Here is a 21,126-nt window from a genome sequence, read left to right as displayed (position 1 = left end):
CGCCAGACACTTAACTGCGTGATAAGTCCATTCAGTATATAATAAATATCTACAGTATATTACCCTCAGAACACTCCCTTCCCCAAACCATGCGCTTCACTGATTCTTTTCGCCAGACACTTAACTGCGTGATCAGTCCATTCAGTATATAATGAATATCTGCAGTATATTACCCTCAGACCACTCCCTTCCCCAAACCATGCGCTGCACTGATTCCCCTGGCCGGACACTTAACTGCGTGTTCAGTCCATTCAGTGTATAATGAATATCTACAGTATATTACCCTCAGACCACTCCGTTCCCCAAACCATGCGCTTCACTGATTCCCCTGGCCGGACACTTAACTGCGTGATCAGTCCATTCAGTATATAATAAATATCTACAGTATATTACCCTCAGACCACTCCCTTCCCCAAACCATGCGCTTCACTGATTCCCCTGGCCGGACACTTAACTGCGTGATCAGTCCATTCAGTATATAATAAATATCTACAGTATATTACCCTCAGACCACTCCCTTCCCCAAACTTTGCGCTGCACTGATTCCCCTCGCCGGACACTTAACTGCGTGATCAGTCCATTCACTATATAATAAATATCTACAGTATATTACCCTCAGACCACTCCCTTCCCCAAACTTTGCGCTGCACTGATTCCCCTCGCCGGACACTTAACTGCGTGATCAGTCCATTCAGTATATAATAAATATCTACAGTATATTACCCTCAGACCACTCCCTTCCCCAAACTTTGCGCTGCACTGATTCCCCTCGCCGGACACTTAACTGCGTGTTCAGTCCACTCAGTATATAATAAATATCTACTGTATATTACCCTCAAACCACTCCCTTCACCAAACCATGCGCTGCACTGATTCCCCTCGCCGGACACTTAACTGTGTGTTCAGTCCACTCAGTATATAATACATATCTACAGAATATCACCCTCAGACCACTCCCTTCCCCAAACCATGCGCTGCACTAATTCCTCTCGTCGGACACTCAACTGCGTGATCAGTCCATTCAGTATATAATAAATATCTACAGAATATTACCCTCAGACCACTCCCTTCCACAAACCATGCGCTGCACTGATTCCCTTCGTCGACACTTAACTGCGTGATCAGTCCATTCAGTATATAATAAATATCTACATTATATTACCCTCAGACCACTCCCTTCCCCAAACTTTGCACTGCACTGATTCCCCTCGCCGGACACTTAACTGCGTGTTCAGTCCACTCAGTATATAATAAATATCTACAGAATATTACCCTCAGACCACTCCCTCCACAAACCATGCGCTGCACTGATTCCCCTCGTCGACACTTAACTGCGTGATCAGTCCATTCAGTATATAATAAATATCTGCAGTATATTACCCTCAGACCACTCCCTTCCCCAAACTTTGCACTGCACTGATTCCTCTCGCCGGACACTTAACTGCGTGATCAGTCCATTCAGTATATAATAAATATCTACAGTATATTACCCTCAGACCACTCCCTTCCCCAAACTTTGCGCTGCACTGATTCCCCTCGCCGGACACTTAACTGCGTGATCAGTCCACTCAGTATATAATAAATATCTACAGTATATTACCCTCAGACCACTCCCTTCCCCAAACTATGCGCTGCACTGATTCCCCTCGCCAGACACTTAACTGCGTGTTCAGTCCACTCAGTATATAATAAATATCTACAGTATATTACCCTCAGACCACTCCCTTCGCCAAACTTTGTGCTGCGCTGATTCCCCTCGCCGGACACTTAACTGCGTGATCAGTCCATTCAGTATATAATAAATATCTACAGTATATTACCCTCAGACCACTCCCTTCCCCAAACTTTGCGCTGCACTGATTCCCCTCGCCGGACACTTAACTGCGTGATCAGTCCATTCACTATATAATAAATATCTACAGTATATTACCCTCAGACCACTCCCTTCCCCAAACTTTGCGCTGCACTGATTCCCCTCGCCGGACACTTAACTGCGTGATCAGTCCATTCATTATATAATAAATATCTAGAGTATATTACCCTCAGACCACTCCCTTCCCCAAACTTTGCGCTGCACTGATTCCCCTCGCCGGGCACTTAACTGAGTGTTCAGTCCACTCAGTATATAATTAATATCTACTGTATATTACCCTCAAACCACTCCCTTCACCAAACCATGCGCTGCACTGATTCCCCTCGCCGGACACTTAACTGTGTGTTCAGTCCACTCAGTATATAATACATATCTACAGAATATCACCCTCAGACCACTCCCTTCCCCAAACCATGCGCTGCACTAATTCCTCTCGTCGGACACTCAACTGCGTGATCAGTCCATTCAGTATATAATAAATATCTACAGAATATTACCCTCAGACCACTCCCTTCCACAAACCATGTGCTGCACTGATTCCCTTCGTCGACACTTAACTGCGTGATCAGTCCATTCAGTATATAATAAATATCTACATTATATTACCCTCAGACCACTCCCTTCCCCAAACTTTGCACTGCACTGATTCCCCTCGCCGGACACTTAACTGCGTGTTCAGTCCACTCAGTATATAATAAATATCTACAGAATATTACCCTCAGACCACTCCCTTCCACAAACCATGCACTGCACTGATTCCCCTCGTCGACACTTAACTGCGTGATCAGTCCATTCAGTATATAATAAATATCTGCAGTATATTACCCTCAGACCACTCCCTTCCCCAAACTTTGCACTGCACTGATTCCCCTCGCCGGACACTTAACTGCGTGATCAGTCCATTCAGTATATAATAAATATCTACAGTATATTACCCTCAGACCACTCCCTTCCCCAAACCATGCGCTTCACTGATTCCGCTCGCCGGACACTTAACTGCGTGATCAGTCCATTCAGTATATAATAAATATCTACAGTATATTACCCTCAGACCACTCCCTTCCCCAAACTATGCGCTGCACTCATTCCCCTTGCCAGACACTTAACTATGTGATCAGTCCATTCAGTATATAATAAATATCTACAGTATATTCCCCTAAAACCACGCCCTTCCCCAAACCATGCGCTGCACTGATTCCCCTCGCCGGACACTTAACTATGTGATCAGTCCATTCAGTATATAATAAATATCTACAGTATATTCCCCTCAGACCACTCCCTTCCCCAAACCATGCGCTGCACTGATTCCCCTGGCCGGACACTTAACTGCGTGTTCAGTCCATTCAGTGTATAATAAATATCTACAATATATTACCCTCAGACCACTCCGTTCCCCAAACCATGCGCTTCACTGATTCCTTTCGCCAGACACTTAACTGCGTGATCAGTCCATTCAGTATATAATGAATATCTGCAGTATATTACCCTCAGACCACTCCCTTCCCCAAATCATGCGCTGCACTGATTCCCCTGGCCGGACCCTTAACTGCGTGTTCAGTCCATTCAGTGTATAATAAATATCTACAGTATATTACCCTCAGACCACTCCGTTCCCCAAACCATGCGCTTCACTGATTCCCCTGGCCGGACACTTAACTGCGTGATCAGTCCATTCAGTATATAATAAATATCTACAGTATATTACCCTCAGACCACTCCCTTCCCCAAACCATGCGCTTCACTGATTCCCCTGGCCGGACACTTAACTGCGTGATCAGTCCATTCAGTATATAATAAATATCTACAGTATATTACCCTCAGACCACTCCCTTCCCCAAACTTTGCGCTGCACTGATTCCCCTCGCCGGACACTTAACTGCGTGATCAGTCCATTCACTATATAATAAATATATACAGTACCACTCCCTTCCCCAAACTTTGCGCTGCACTGATTCCCCTCGCCGGACACTTAACTGCGTGATCAGTCCATTCAGTATATAATAAATATCTACAGTATATTCCCCTAAGACCACTCCCTTCCCCAAACCATGCGCTGCACTGATTCCCCTCGCCGGACACTTAACTATGTGATCAGTCCATTCAGTATATAATAAATATCTACAGTATATTACCCTCCGACCACTCCCTTCCCCAAACTATGCGCTGCACTCATTCCCCTCGCCGGACACTTAACTGCGTGTTCAGTCCATTCAGTATATAATAAATATCAACAGTATATTACCCTGAGGCCACTCCCTTCCCCAAACTATCCGCTGCACTGATTCCCCTGGCCGGACACTTAACTGCGTGATCAGTCCATTCAGTATATAATAAATATCAACAGTATATTACCCTGAGGCCACTCCCTTCCCCAAACTATACGCTGCACTGATTCCCCTGGCCGGACACTTAACTGCGTGATCAGTCCATTCAGTATATAATAAATATCTACAGAATATTACCCTCAGACCACTCCCTTCCACAAACCATGTGCTGCACTGATTCCCTTCGTCGACACTTAACTGCGTGATCAGTCCATTCAGTATATAATAAATATCTACATTATATTACCCTCAGACCACTCCCTTCCCCAAACTTTGCACTGCACTGATTCCCCTCGCCGGACACTTAACTGCGTGTTCAGTCCACTCAGTATATAATAAATATCTACAGAATATTACCCTCAGACCACTCCCTTCCACAAACCATGCACTGCACTGATTCCCCTCGTCGACACTTAACTGCGTGATCAGTCCATTCAGTATATAATAAATATCTGCAGTATATTACCCTCAGACCACTCCCTTCCCCAAACTTTGCACTGCACTGATTCCCCTCGCCGGACACTTAACTGCGTGATCAGTCCATTCAGTATATAATAAATATCTACAGTATATTACCCTCAGACCACTCCCTTCCCCAAACCATGCGCTTCACTGATTCCGCTCGCCGGACACTTAACTGCGTGATCAGTCCATTCAGTATATAATAAATATCTACAGTATATTACCCTCAGACCACTCCCTTCCCCAAACTATGCGCTGCACTCATTCCCCTTGCCAGACACTTAACTATGTGATCAGTCCATTCAGTATATAATAAATATCTACAGTATATTCCCCTAAAACCACGCCCTTCCCCAAACCATGCGCTGCACTGATTCCCCTCGCCGGACACTTAACTATGTGATCAGTCCATTCAGTATATAATAAATATCTACAGTATATTCCCCTCAGACCACTCCCTTCCCCAAACCATGCGCTGCACTGATTCCCCTGGCCGGACACTTAACTGCGTGTTCAGTCCATTCAGTGTATAATAAATATCTACAATATATTACCCTCAGACCACTCCGTTCCCCAAACCATGCGCTTCACTGATTCCTTTCGCCAGACACTTAACTGCGTGATCAGTCCATTCAGTATATAATGAATATCTGCAGTATATTACCCTCAGACCACTCCCTTCCCCAAATCATGCGCTGCACTGATTCCCCTGGCCGGACCCTTAACTGCGTGTTCAGTCCATTCAGTGTATAATAAATATCTACAGTATATTACCCTCAGACCACTCCGTTCCCCAAACCATGCGCTTCACTGATTCCCCTGGCCGGACACTTAACTGCGTGATCAGTCCATTCAGTATATAATAAATATCTACAGTATATTACCCTCAGACCACTCCCTTCCCCAAACCATGCGCTTCACTGATTCCCCTGGCCGGACACTTAACTGCGTGATCAGTCCATTCAGTATATAATAAATATCTACAGTATATTACCCTCAGACCACTCCCTTCCCCAAACTTTGCGCTGCACTGATTCCCCTCGCCGGACACTTAACTGCGTGATCAGTCCATTCACTATATAATAAATATATACAGTACCACTCCCTTCCCCAAACTTTGCGCTGCACTGATTCCCCTCGCCGGACACTTAACTGCGTGATCAGTCCATTCAGTATATAATAAATATCTACAGTATATTCCCCTAAGACCACTCCCTTCCCCAAACCATGCGCTGCACTGATTCCCCTCGCCGGACACTTAACTATGTGATCAGTCCATTCAGTATATAATAAATATCTACAGTATATTACCCTCCGACCACTCCCTTCCCCAAACTATGCGCTGCACTCATTCCCCTCGCCGGACACTTAACTGCGTGTTCAGTCCATTCAGTATATAATAAATATCAACAGTATATTACCCTGAGGCCACTCCCTTCCCCAAACTATCCGCTGCACTGATTCCCCTGGCCGGACACTTAACTGCGTGATCAGTCCATTCAGTATATAATAAATATCAACAGTATATTACCCTGAGGCCACTCCCTTCCCCAAACTATACGCTGCACTGATTCCCCTGGCCGGACACTTAACTGCGTGATCAGTCCATTCAGTATATAATAAATATCTACAGTATATTACCCTCAGACCACTCCCTTCCCCAAACCATGCGCTGCACTGATTCCTCTCGCCGGACACGTAACTGCGTGATCAGTCCATTCAGTATATAATAAATATCTACAGTATATTACCCTCAGACCACTCCCTTCCCCAAACTTTGCGCTGCACTGATTCCCCTCGCCGGACACTTAACTGCGTGATCAGTCAATTCACTATATAATAAATATCTACAGTATATTACCCTCAGACCACTCCCTTCCCCAAACTTTGCGCTGCACTGATTCCCCTCGCCGGACACTTAACTGCGTGATCAGTCCATTCAGTATATAATAAATATCTACAGTATATTCCCCTAAGACCACTCCCTTCCCCAAACCATGCGCTGCACTGATTCCCCTCGCCGGACACTTAACTATGTGATCAGTCCATTCAGTATATAATAAATATCTACAGTATATTACCCTCAGACCACTCCCTTCCCCAAACTATGCGCTGCACTAATTCCCCTCGCCGGACACTTAACTGCGTGTTCAGTCCATTCAGTATATAATAAATATCAACAGTATATTACCCTGAGGCCACTCCCTTCCCCAAACTATCCGCTGCACTGATTCCCCTGGCCGGACACTTAACTGCGTGATCAGTCCATTCAGTACATAATAAATATCTACAGTATATTACCCTGAAGCCACCCCCTTCCCCAAACCATGCGCTTCACTGATTCCCCTCGCCGGACACTTAACTGAGTGAACAGTCCATTCAGTATATAATAAATATCTACAGTATATTACCCTCAGACCCCTCCCTTTCCCAAACCATGCGCTTCACTGATTCCCCTCGCCAGACACTTAACTGCGTGATCAGTCCATTCAGTACATAATAAATATCTACAGTATATTACCCTCAGAACACTCCCTTCCCCAAACCATGCGCTTCACTGATTCCCCTGGCCGTACACTTAACTGCGTGATCAGTCCATTCAATATATAATAAATATCTACAGTATATTACCCTCAAACCACTCCGTTCCCCAAACCATGCGCTTCACTGATTCCCCTGGCCGGACATTTAACTGCGTGATCAGTCCATTCAGTATATAATAAATATCTACAGTATATTACCCTCAGACCACTCCCTTCCCCAAACAATGCCTGCACTCATTCCCCTCGCCGGACACTTAACTGCGTGTTCAGTCCATTCAGTATATAATAAATATCAACAGTATATTACCCTGAGGCCACTCCCTTCCCCAAACTATCCGCTGCACTGATTCCCCTGGCCGGACACTTAACTGCGTGATCAGTCCATTCAGTATATAATAAATATCAACAGTATATTACCCTGAGGCCACTCCCTTCCCCAAACTATACTCTGCACTGATTCCCCTGGCCGGACACTTAACTGCGTGATCAGTCCATTCAGTATATAATAAATATCTACAGTATATTACCCTCAGACCACTCCCTTCCCCAAACCATGCGCTGCACTGATTCCCCTCGCCGGACACGTAACTGCGTGATCAGTCCATTCAGTATATAATAAATATCTACAGTATATTACCCTGAGGCCACTCCCTTCCCCAAACTATGCGCTGCACTCATTCCCCTCGCCAGACACTTAACTAGGTGATCAGTCCATTCAGTATATAATAAATATCTGCATTATATTACCCTGAGGCCACCCCCTTCCCCAAACCATGCGCTTCACTCATTCCCCTCGCCAGACACTTAACTAGGTGATCAGTCCATTCAGTATATAATAAATATCTACAGTATATTACCATCAGAACATTCCCTTCCCCAAACCATGCACTTCACTGATTCCCCTGGCCGTACACTTAACTGCGTGATCAGTCCATTCAATATATATTAAATATCTACAGTATATTACCCTGAGGCCACTCCCTTCCCCAAACCATGCGCTTCACTGATTCCCCTCGCCGGACACTTAACTGCGTGATCAGTCCATTCAGTATATAATAAATATCTACAGTATATTACCCTCACACCACTCCCTTCCCCAAACCATGCGCTGCACGGATTTCCCTGGCCGGACACTTAACTGCGTGATCAGTCCATTCAATATATAATAAATATCTACAGTATATTACCCTCGTACCACTCCCTTCCAAAAACCATGCGCTTCACTGATTCCCCTGGCCGGACACTTAACTGCGTGATCAGTCCATTCAGTATATAATAAATATCTACAGTATATTACCCTCAGACCACTCCCTTCCCCAAACCATGCGCTTCACTGATTCCCCTCGCCGGACACTTAACTGCGTGATCAGTCCATTCAGTATATAATAAATATCTACAGTATATTACCCTCAGACCACTCTCTTCCCCAAACTATGCGCTGCACTCATTCCCCTCGCCAGACACTTAACTATGTGATCAGTCCATTCAGTATATAATAAATATCTACAGTATATTCCCCTCAGACCACTCCCTTCCCCAAACCATGCGCTGCACTGATTCCCCTGGCCGGACCCTTAACTGCGTGTTCAGTCCATTCAGTGTATAATAAATATCTACAGTATATTACCCTCATACCACTCCGTTCCCCAAACCATGCGCTTCACTGATTCCCCTGGCCAGACACTTAACTGCGTGATCAGTCCATTCAGTATATAATAAATATCTACAGTATATTACCCTCAGACCACTCCCTTCCCGAAACCATGCGCTTCACTGATTCCCCTGGCCGGACACTTAACTGCGTGATCAGTCCATTCAGTATATAATAAATATCTACAGTATATTACCCTCAGACCACTCCCTTCCCCAAACTATGTGCTGCACTCATTCCCCTCGCCAGACACTTCACTATGTGATCAGTCCATTCAGTATATAATAAATATCTACAGTATATTCCCCTCAGACAACTCCCTTCCCCAACCCATGCGCTGCACTGATTCCCCTGGCCGGACACTTAACTGCGTGTTCAGTCCATTCAGTATATAATAAATATCTACAGTATATTACCCTCAGACCACTCCCTTCCCCAAACCATGCGCTGCACTGATTCCTCTTGTCGGACACTTAACTGCGTGATCTGTCCATTCAGTATATGATAAATATCTACAGTATATTACCCTGAGGCCACTCCCTTCCCCAAACTATGCGCTGCACTGATTCCCCTGGCCGGACACTTAACTGCGTGATCAGTCCATTCAGTATATAATAAATATCTACAGTATATTACCCTCAGACCACTCCCTTCCCCAAACCATGCGCTGCACTGATTCCCCTCGCCGGACACTTAACTGCGTGATCAGTCCATTCAGTATATAATAAATATCTACAGTATATTACTCTCAGACCACTCCGTTCACCAAACCATGTGCTGCACTGATTCCCCTGGCCGGACACTTAACTGCGTGATCAGTCCATTCAGTATATAATAAATATCTACAGAATATTACCCTCAGACCACTCCCTTCCCCAAACCATGCGCTTCACTGATTCCCCTCGCCGGACACTTAACTCCGTGATAAGTCCATTCAGTATATAATAAATATCTGCAGTATATTACCCTCAGACCACTCCCTTCCCCAAACCATGCACTTCACTGATTCCCCTCGCCGGACACTTAACTGCGTGATAAGTCCATTCAGTATATAATAAATATCTACAGTATATTACTCTCAGACCACTCCCTTCCCCAAACCATGCGCTTCACTGATTCCCCTCGCCGGACACTTAACTGCATGATCAGTCCATTCAGTATATAATGAATATCTACAGTATATTACCCTCAGACCACTCCCTTCCCCAAACCATGCGCTTCACTGATTCCCCTCGCCAGACACTTAACTGCGTGATAAGTCCATTCAGTATATAATAAATATCTACAGTATATTGCCCTCAGAACACTCCCTTCCCCAAACCATGCGCTTCACTGATTCTTTTCGCCAGACACTTAACTGCGTGATCAGTCCATTCAGTATATAATGAATATCTGCAGTATATTACCCTCAGACCACTCCCTTCCCCAAACCATGCGCTGCACTGATTCCCCTGGCCGGACCCTTAACTGCGTGTTCAGTCCATTCAGTGTATAATGAATATCTACAGTATATTACCCTCAGACCACTCCGTTCCCCAAACCATGCGCTTCACTGATTCCCCTGGCCGGACACTTAACTGCGTGATCAGTCCATTCAGTATATAATAAATATCTACAGTATATTACCCTCAGACCACTCCCTTCCCCAAACCATGCGCTTCACTGATTCCCCTGGCCGGACACTTAACTGCGTGATCAGTCCATTCAGTATATAATAAATATCTACAGTATATTACCCTCAGACCACTCCCTTCCCCAAACTTTGCGCTGCACTGATTCCCCTCGCCGGACACTTAACTGCGTGATCAGTCCATTCACTATATAATAAATATCTACAGTATATTACCCTCAGACCACTCCCTTCCCCAAACTTTGCGCTGCACTGATTCCCCTCGCCGGACACTTAACTGCGTGATCAGTCCATTCAGTATATAATAAATATCTACAGTATATTACCCTCAGACCACTCCCTTCCCCAAACTTTGCGCTGCACTGATTCCCCTCGCCGGACACTTAACTGCGTGTTCAGTCCACTCAGTATATAATAAATATCTACTGTATATTACCCTCAAACCACTCCCTTCACCAAACCATGCGCTGCACTGATTCCCCTCCCCGGACACTTAACTGTGTGTTCAGTCCACTCAGTATATAATACATATCTACAGAATATCACCCTCAGACCACTCCCTTCCCCAAACCATGCGCTGCACTAATTCCTCTCGTCGGACACTCAACTGCGTGATCAGTCCATTCAGTATATAATAAATATCTACAGAATATTACCCTCAGACCACTCCCTTCCACAAACCATGCGCTGCACTGATTCCCCTCGCCGGACACTTAACTGTGTGTTCAGTCCACTCAGTATATAATACATATCTACAGAATATCACCCTCAGACCACTCCCTTCCCCAAACCTTGCGCTGCACTAATTCCTCTCGTCGGACACTCAACTGCGTGATCAGTCCATTCAGTATATAATAAATATCTACATTATATTACCCTCAGACCACTCCCTTCCCCAAACTTTGCACTGCACTGATTCCCCTCGCCGGACACTTAACTGCGTGTTCAGTCCACTCAGTATATAATAAATATCTACAGAATATTACCCTCAGACCACTCCCTTCCACAAACCATGCGCTGCACTGATTCCCCTCGTCGACACTTAACTGCGTGATCAGTCCATTCAGTATATAATAAATATCTGCAGTATATTACCCTCAGACCACTCCCTTCCCCAAACTTTGCACTGCACTGATTCCTCTCGCCGGACACTTAACTGCGTGATCAGTCCATTCAGTATATAATAAATATCTACAGTATATTACCCTCAGACCACTCCCTTCCCCAAACTTTGCGCTGCACTGATTCCCCTCGCCGGACACTTAACTGCGTGATCAGTCCACTCAGTATATAATAAATATCTACAGTATATTACCCTCAGACCACTCCCTTCCCCAAACCATGCGCTTCACTGATTCCCCTCGCCAGACACTTAACTGCGTGATAAGTCCATTCAGTATATAATAAATATCTACAGTATATTACCCTCAGAACACTCCCTTCCCCAAACCATGCGCTTCACTGATTCTTTTCGCCAGACACTTAACTGCGTGATCAGTCCATTCAGTATATAATGAATATCTGCAGTATATTACCCTCAGACCACTCCCTTCCCCAAACCATGCGCTGCACTGATTCCCCTGGCCGGACACTTAACTGCGTGTTCAGTCCATTCAGTGTATAATGAATATCTACAGTATATTACCCTCAGACCACTCCGTTCCCCAAACCATGCGCTTCACTGATTCCCCTGGCCGGACACTTAACTGCGTGATCAGTCCATTCAGTATATAATAAATATCTACAGTATATTACCCTCAGACCACTCCCTTCCCCAAACCATGCGCTTCACTGATTCCCCTGGCCGGACACTTAACTGCGTGATCAGTCCATTCAGTATATAATAAATATCTACAGTATATTACCCTCAGACCACTCCCTTCCCCAAACTTTGCGCTGCACTGATTCCCCTCGCCGGACACTTAACTGCGTGATCAGTCCATTCACTATATAATAAATATCTACAGTATATTACCCTCAGACCACTCCCTTCCCCAAACTTTGCGCTGCACTGATTCCCCTCGCCGGACACTTAACTGCGTGATCAGTCCATTCAGTATATAATAAATATCTACAGTATATTACCCTCAGACCACTCCCTTCCCCAAACTTTGCGCTGCACTGATTCCCCTCGCCGGACACTTAACTGCGTGTTCAGTCCACTCAGTATATAATAAATATCTACTGTATATTACCCTCAAACCACTCCCTTCACCAAACCATGCGCTGCACTGATTCCCCTCGCCGGACACTTAACTGTGTGTTCAGTCCACTCAGTATATAATACATATCTACAGAATATCACCCTCAGACCACTCCCTTCCCCAAACCATGCGCTGCACTAATTCCTCTCGTCGGACACTCAACTGCGTGATCAGTCCATTCAGTATATAATAAATATCTACAGAATATTACCCTCAGACCACTCCCTTCCACAAACCATGCGCTGCACTGATTCCCTTCGTCGACACTTAACTGCGTGATCAGTCCATTCAGTATATAATAAATATCTACATTATATTACCCTCAGACCACTCCCTTCCCCAAACTTTGCACTGCACTGATTCCCCTCGCCGGACACTTAACTGCGTGTTCAGTCCACTCAGTATATAATAAATATCTACAGAATATTACCCTCAGACCACTCCCTCCACAAACCATGCGCTGCACTGATTCCCCTCGTCGACACTTAACTGCGTGATCAGTCCATTCAGTATATAATAAATATCTGCAGTATATTACCCTCAGACCACTCCCTTCCCCAAACTTTGCACTGCACTGATTCCTCTCGCCGGACACTTAACTGCGTGATCAGTCCATTCAGTATATAATAAATATCTACAGTATATCACCCTCAGACCACTCCCTTCCCCAAACTTTGCGCTGCACTGATTCCCCTCGCCGGACACTTAACTGCGTGATCAGTCCACTCAGTATATAATAAATATCTACAGTATATTACCCTCAGACCACTCCCTTCCCCAAACTATGCGCTGCACTGATTCCCCTCGCCAGACACTTAACTGCGTGTTCAGTCCACTCAGTATATAATAAATATCTACAGTATATTACCCTCAGACCACTCCCTTCGCCAAACTTTGTGCTGCGCTGATTCCCCTCGCCGGACACTTAACTGCGTGATCAGTCCATTCAGTATATAATAAATATCTACAGTATATTACCCTCAGACCACTCCCTTCCCCAAACTTTGCGCTGCACTGATTCCCCTCGCCGGACACTTAACTGCGTGATCAGTCCATTCACTATATAATAAATATCTACAGTATATTACCCTCAGACCACTCCCTTCCCCAAACTTTGCGCTGCACTGATTCCCCTCGCCGGACACTTAACTGCGTGATCAGTCCATTCATTATATAATAAATATCTAGAGTATATTACCCTCAGACCACTCCCTTCCCCAAACTTTGCGCTGCACTGATTCCCCTCGCCGGGCACTTAACTGCGTGTTCAGTCCACTCAGTATATAATTAATATCTACTGTATATTACCCTCAAACCACTCCCTTCACCAAACCATGCGCTGCACTGATTCCCCTCGCCGGACACTTAACTGTGTGTTCAGTCCACTCAGTATATAATACATATCTACAGAATATCACCCTCAGACCACTCCCTTCCCCAAACCATGCGCTGCACTAATTCCTCTCGTCGGACACTCAACTGCGTGATCAGTCCATTCAGTATATAATAAATATCTACAGAATATTACCCTCAGACCACTCCCTTCCACAAACCATGTGCTGCACTGATTCCCTTCGTCGACACTTAACTGCGTGATCAGTCCATTCAGTATATAATAAATATCTACATTATATTACCCTCAGACCACTCCCTTCCCCAAACTTTGCACTGCACTGATTCCCCTCGCCGGACACTTAACTGCGTGTTCAGTCCACTCAGTATATAATAAATATCTACAGAATATTACCCTCAGACCACTCCCTTCCACAAACCATGCACTGCACTGATTCCCCTCGTCGACACTTAACTGCGTGATCAGTCCATTCAGTATATAATAAATATCTGCAGTATATTACCCTCAGACCACTCCCTTCCCCAAACTTTGCACTGCACTGATTCCCCTCGCCGGACACTTAACTGCGTGATCAGTCCATTCAGTATATAATAAATATCTACAGTATATTACCCTCAGACCACTCCCTTCCCCAAACCATGCGCTTCACTGATTCCGCTCGCCGGACACTTAACTGCGTGATCAGTCCATTCAGTATATAATAAATATCTACAGTATATTACCCTCAGACCACTCCCTTCCCCAAACTATGCGCTGCACTCATTCCCCTTGCCAGACACTTAACTATGTGATCAGTCCATTCAGTATATAATAAATATCTACAGTATATTCCCCTAAAACCACGCCCTTCCCCAAACCATGCGCTGCACTGATTCCCCTCGCCGGACACTTAACTATGTGATCAGTCCATTCAGTATATAATAAATATCTACAGTATATTCCCCTCAGACCACTCCCTTCCCCAAACCATGCGCTGCACTGATTCCCCTGGCCGGACACTTAACTGCGTGTTCAGTCCATTCAGTGTATAATAAATATCTACAATATATTACCCTCAGACCACTCCGTTCCCCAAACCATGCGCTTCACTGATTCCCCTGGCCGGACACTTAACTGCGTGATCAGTCCATTCAGTATATAATAAATATCTACAGTATATTACCCTCAGACCACTCCCTTCCCCAAACTATGCGCTGCACTCATTCCCCTCGCCGGACACTTAACTGCGTGTTCAGTCCATTCAGTATATAATAAATATCAACAGTATATTACCCTGAGGCCACTCCCTTCCCCAAACTATAAGCTGCACTGATTCCCCTGGCCGGACACTTAACTGCGTGATCAGTCCATTCAGTATATAATAAATATCAACAGTATATTACCCTGAGGCCACTCCCTTCCCCAAACTATATGCTGCACTGATTCCCCTGGCCGGACACTTAACTGTGTGATCAGTCCATTCAGTATATAATAAATATCTACAGTATATTACCCTCAGACCACTCCCTTCCCCAAACCATGCGCTGCACTGATTCCCCTCGCCGGACACGTAACTGCGTGATCAGTCCATTCAGTCAGTATATAATAAATATCTACAGTATATTACCCTGAGGCCACTCCCTTCCCCAAACTATGCACTGAACTCATTCCCCTTGCCAGACACTTAACTATGTGATCAGTCCATTCAGTATATAATAAATATCTACAGTATATTACCCTCAGACCACTCCCTTCCCCAAACTTTGCGCTGCACTGATTCCCCTGGCCGGACACTTAACTGCGTGATCAGTCCATTCAGTATATAATAAATATCTACAGTATATTACCCTCAGACCACTCCCTTCCCCAAACTATGCGCTGCACTCATTCCCCTCGCCGGACACTTAACTGCGTGTTCAGTCCATTCAGTATATAATAAATATCAACAGTATATTACCCTGAGGCCACTCCCTTCCCCAAACTATCCGCTGCACTGATTCCCCTGGCCGGACACTTAACTGCGTGATCAGTCCATTCAGTATATAATAAATATCAACAGTATATTACCCTGAGGCCACTCCCTTCCCCAAACTATACGCTGCACTGATTCCCCTGGCCGGACACTTAACTGCATGATCAGTCCATTCAGTATATAATAAATATCTACAGTATATTACCCTCAGACCACTCCCTTCCCCAAACCATGCGCTGCACTGATTCCCCTCGCCGGACACGTAACTGCGTGATCAGTCCATTCAGTATATAATAAATATCTACAGTATATTACCCTAAGGCCACTCCCTTCCCCAAACTATGCGCTGCACTCATTCCCCTCGCCAGACACTTAACTAGGTGATCAGTCCATTCAGTATATAATAAATATCTACAGTATATTACCCTCAGACCACTCCCTTCCCCAAACCATGCGCTTCACTGATTCCCCTCGCCAGACACTTAACTGCGTGATCAGTCCATTCAGTACATAATAAATATCTACAGTATATTACCCTCAGAACACTCCCTTCCCCAAACCATGCGCTTCACTGATTCCCCTGGCCTTACACTTAACTGCGTGATCAGTCCATTCAATATATAATAAATATCTACAGTACATTACCCTCAGACCACTCCGTTCCCCAAACCATGCGCTTCACTGATTCCCCTGGCCGGACACTTAACTGCGTGATCAGTCCATTCAGTATATAATAAATATCTACAGTATATTACCCTCAGACCACTCCCTTCCCCAAACTATGCGCTGCACTCATTCCCCTCGCCGGACACTTAACTGCGTGTTCAGTCCATTCAGTATATAATAAATATCAACAGTATATTACCCTGAGGCCACTCCCTTCCCCAAACTATCCGCTGCACTGATTCCCCAGGCCGGACACTTAACTGCGTGATCAGTCCATTCAGTATTTAATAAATATCAACAGTATATTACCCTGAGGCCACTCCCTTCCCCAAACTATACGCTGCACTGATTCCCCTGGCCGGACACTTAACTGCGTGATCAGTCCATTCAGTATATAATAAATATCTACAGTATATTACCCTCAGACCACTCCCTTCCCCAAACCATGCGCTGCACTGATTCCCCTCGCCGGACACGTAACTGCGTGATCAGTCCATTCAGTATATAATAAATATCTACAGTATATTACCCTGAGGCCACTCCCTTCCCCAGACTATGCGCTGCACTCATTCCCCTCGCCAGACACTTAACTAGGTGATCAGTCCATTCAGTATATAATAAATATCTGCATTATATTACCCTGAGGCCACCCCCTTCCCCAAACCATGCGCTTCACTGATTCCCCTCGCCGGACACTTAACTGCGTGATCAGTCCATTCAGTATATAATAAATATCTACAGTATATTACCCTCAGACCACTCCCTTCCCCAAACCATGCGCTGCACGGATTTCCCTGGCCGGACACTTAACTGCGTGATCAGTCCATTCAATATATAATAAATATCTACAGTATATTACCCTGAGGCCACTCCCTTCCCCAAACCATGCGCTTCACTGATTCCCCTCGCCGGACACTTAACTGCGTGATCAGTCCATTCAGTATATAATAAATATCTACAGTATATTACCCTCACACCACTCCCTTCCCCAAACCATGCGCTGCACGGATTTCCCTGGCCGGACACTTAACTGCGTGATCAGTCCATTCAATATATAATAAATATCTACAGTATATTACCCTCGTACCACTCCCTTCCCCAAACCATGCGCTTCACTGATTCCCCTGGCCGGACACTTAACTGCGTGATCAGTCCATTCAGTATATAATAAATATCTACAGTATATTACCCTCAGACCACTCCCTTTCCCAAACCATGCGCTTCACTGATTCCCCTCGCCGGACACTTAACTGCGTGATCAGTCCATTCAGTATATAATAAATATCTACAGTATATTACCCTCAGACCACTCCCTTCCCCAAACCATGCGCTTCACTGATTCCCCTCGCCAGACACTTAACTGCGTTATCAGTCCATTCAGTACATAATAAATATCTACAGTATATTACCCTCAGAACACTCCCTTCCCCAAACCATGCGCTTCACTGATTCCCCTGGCCTTACACTTAACTGCGTGATCAGTCCATTCAATATATAATAAATATCTACAGTACATTACCCTCAGACCACTCCGTTCCCCAAACCATGAGCTTCACTGATTCCCCTGGCCGGACACTTAACTGCGTGATCAGTCCATTCAGTATATAATAAATATCTACAGTATATTACCCTCAGACCACTCCCTTCCCCAAACTATGCGCTGCACTCATTCCCCTCGCCGGACACTTAACTGCGTGTTCAGTCCATTCAGCATATAATAAATATCAACAGTATATTACCCTGAGGCCACTCCCTTCCCCAAACTATCCGCTGCACTGATTCCCCTGGCCGGACACTTAACTGCGTGATCAGTCCATTCAGTATATAATAAATATCAACAGTATATTACCCTGAGGCCACTCCCTTCCCCAAACTATACGCTGCACTGATTCCCCTGGCCGGACACTTAACTGCGTGATCAGTCCATTCAGTATATAATAAATATCTACAGTATATTACCCTCAGACCACTCCCTTCCCCAAACCATGCGCTGCACTGATTCCCCTCGCCGGACACGTAACTGCGTGATCAGTCCATTCAGTATATAATAAATATCTACAGTATATTACCCTGAGGCCACTCCCTTCCCCAAACTATGCGCTGCACTCATTCCCCTCGCCAGACACTTAACTAGGTGATCAGTCCATTCAGTATATAATAAATATCTGCATTATATTACCCTGAGGCCACCCCCTTCCCCAAACCATGCGCTTCACTGATTCCCCTCGCCGGACACTTAACTGCGTGATCAGTCCATTCAGTATATAATAAATATCTACAGTATATTACCCTCAGACCACTCCCTTCCCCAAACCATGCGCTGCACGGATTTCCCTGGCCGGACACTTAACTGCGTGATCAGTCCATTCAATATATAATAAATATCTACAGTATATTACCCTGCGGCCACTCCCTTCCCCAAACCATGCGCTTCACTGATTCCCCTCGCCGGACACTTAACTGCGTGATCAGTCCATTCAGTATATAATAAATATCTACAGTATATTACCCTCACACCACTCCCTTCCCCAAACCATGCGCTGCACGGATTTCCCTGGCCGGACACTTAACTGCGTGATCAGTCCATTCAATATATAATAAATATCTACAGTATATTACCCTCGTACCACTCCCTTCCCCAAACCATGCGCTTCACTGATTCCCCTGGCCGGACACTTAACTGCGTGATCAGTCCATTCAGTATATAATAAATATCTACAGTATATTACCCTCAGACCACTCCCTTTCCCAAACCATGCGCTTCACTGATTCCCCTCGCCGGACACTTAACTGCGTGATCAGTCCATTCAGTATATAATAAATATCTACAGTATATTACCCTCAGACCACTCCCTTCCCCAAACAATGCGCTGCACTCATTCCCCTCGCCAGACACTTAACTATGTGATCAGTCCATTCAGTATATAATAAATATCTACAGTATATTCCCCTCAGACCACTCCCTTCACCAAACCATGCGCTGCGCGAATTCCCCTGGCCGGACCCTTAACTGCGTGTTCAGTCCATTCAGTGTATAATAAATATCTACAGTATATTACCCTCTGAACACTCCTTTCCCCAAACTATGCGCTGCACTGATTCCCCTTGCCGGACACTTAACTGCGTGATCAGTCCATTCAGTATATAATAAATATCTACAGTATATTACCCTCAGACCACTCCCTTCCCCAAACCATGCGCTTCACTGATTCCCCTGGCCGGACACTTAACTGCGTGATCAGTCCATTCAGTATATAATAAATATCTACAGTATTGTACCCTCAGACCACTCCCTTCTCCAAACTATGTGCTGCACTCATTCCCCTCGCCAGACACTTCACTATGTGATCAGTCCATTCAGTATATAATAAATATCTACAGTATATTCCCCTCAGACAACTCCCTTCCCCAAACCATGCGCTGCACTGATTCCCCTGGCCGGACACTTAACTGCGTGTTCAGTCCATTCAGTATATAATAAATATCTACAGTATATTACCCTCAGACCACTCCCTTCCCCAAACCATGCGCTGCACTGATTCCTCTTGTCGGACACTTAACTGCGTGATCTGTCCATTCAGTATATGATAAATATCTACAGTATATTACCCTGAGGCCACTCCCTTCCCCAAACTATGCGCTGCACTGATTCCCCTGGCCGGACACTTAACTGCGTGATCAGTCCATTCAGTATATAATAAATATCTACAGTATATTACCCTCAGACCACTCCCTTCCCCAAACCATGCGCTGCACTGATTCCCCTGGCCGGACACTTAACTGCGTGATCAGTCCATTCAGTATATAATAAATATCTACAGTATATTACCCTCAGACCACTCCGTTCACCAAACCATGTGCTGCACTGATTCCCCTGGCCGGACACTTAACTGCGTGATCAGTCCATTCAGTATATGATAAATATCTACAGTATATTACCCTGAGGCCACTCCCTTCCCCAAACTATGCGCTGCACTGATTCCCCTGGCCGGACACTTAACTGCGTGATCAGTCCATTCAGTATATAATAAATATCTGCAGTATATTACCCTCAGACCACTCCCTTCCCCAAACCATGCACTTCACTGATTCCCCTCGCCGGACACTTAACTGCATGATCAGTCCATTCAGTATATAATGAATATCTACAGTATATTACCCTCAGACCACTCCCTTCCCCAAACCATGCGCTTCACTGATTCCCCTCGCCAGACACTTAACTGCGTGATAATTCCATTCAGTATATAATAAATATCTACAGTATATTACCCTCAGAACACTCCCTTCCCCAAACCATGCGCTTCACTGATTCCTTTCGCCAGACACTTAACTGCGTGATCAGTCCATTCAGTATATAATGAATATCTGCAGTATATTACCCTCAGACCACTCCCTTCCCCAAACCATGCGCTGCACTGATTCCCCTGGCCGGACCCTTAACTGCGTGTTCAGTCCATTCAGTGTATAA

The sequence above is a fragment of the Ambystoma mexicanum genome, chromosome 6p (genome assembly GCF_040938575.1).
Source record: "Ambystoma mexicanum isolate Mex_15411 chromosome 6p, UKY_AmexF1_1, whole genome shotgun sequence".
In the NCBI taxonomy this organism is placed as follows: domain Eukaryota; kingdom Metazoa; phylum Chordata; class Amphibia; order Caudata; family Ambystomatidae; genus Ambystoma; species Ambystoma mexicanum.
Note: the sequence above shows the minus strand (reverse complement) of the source record.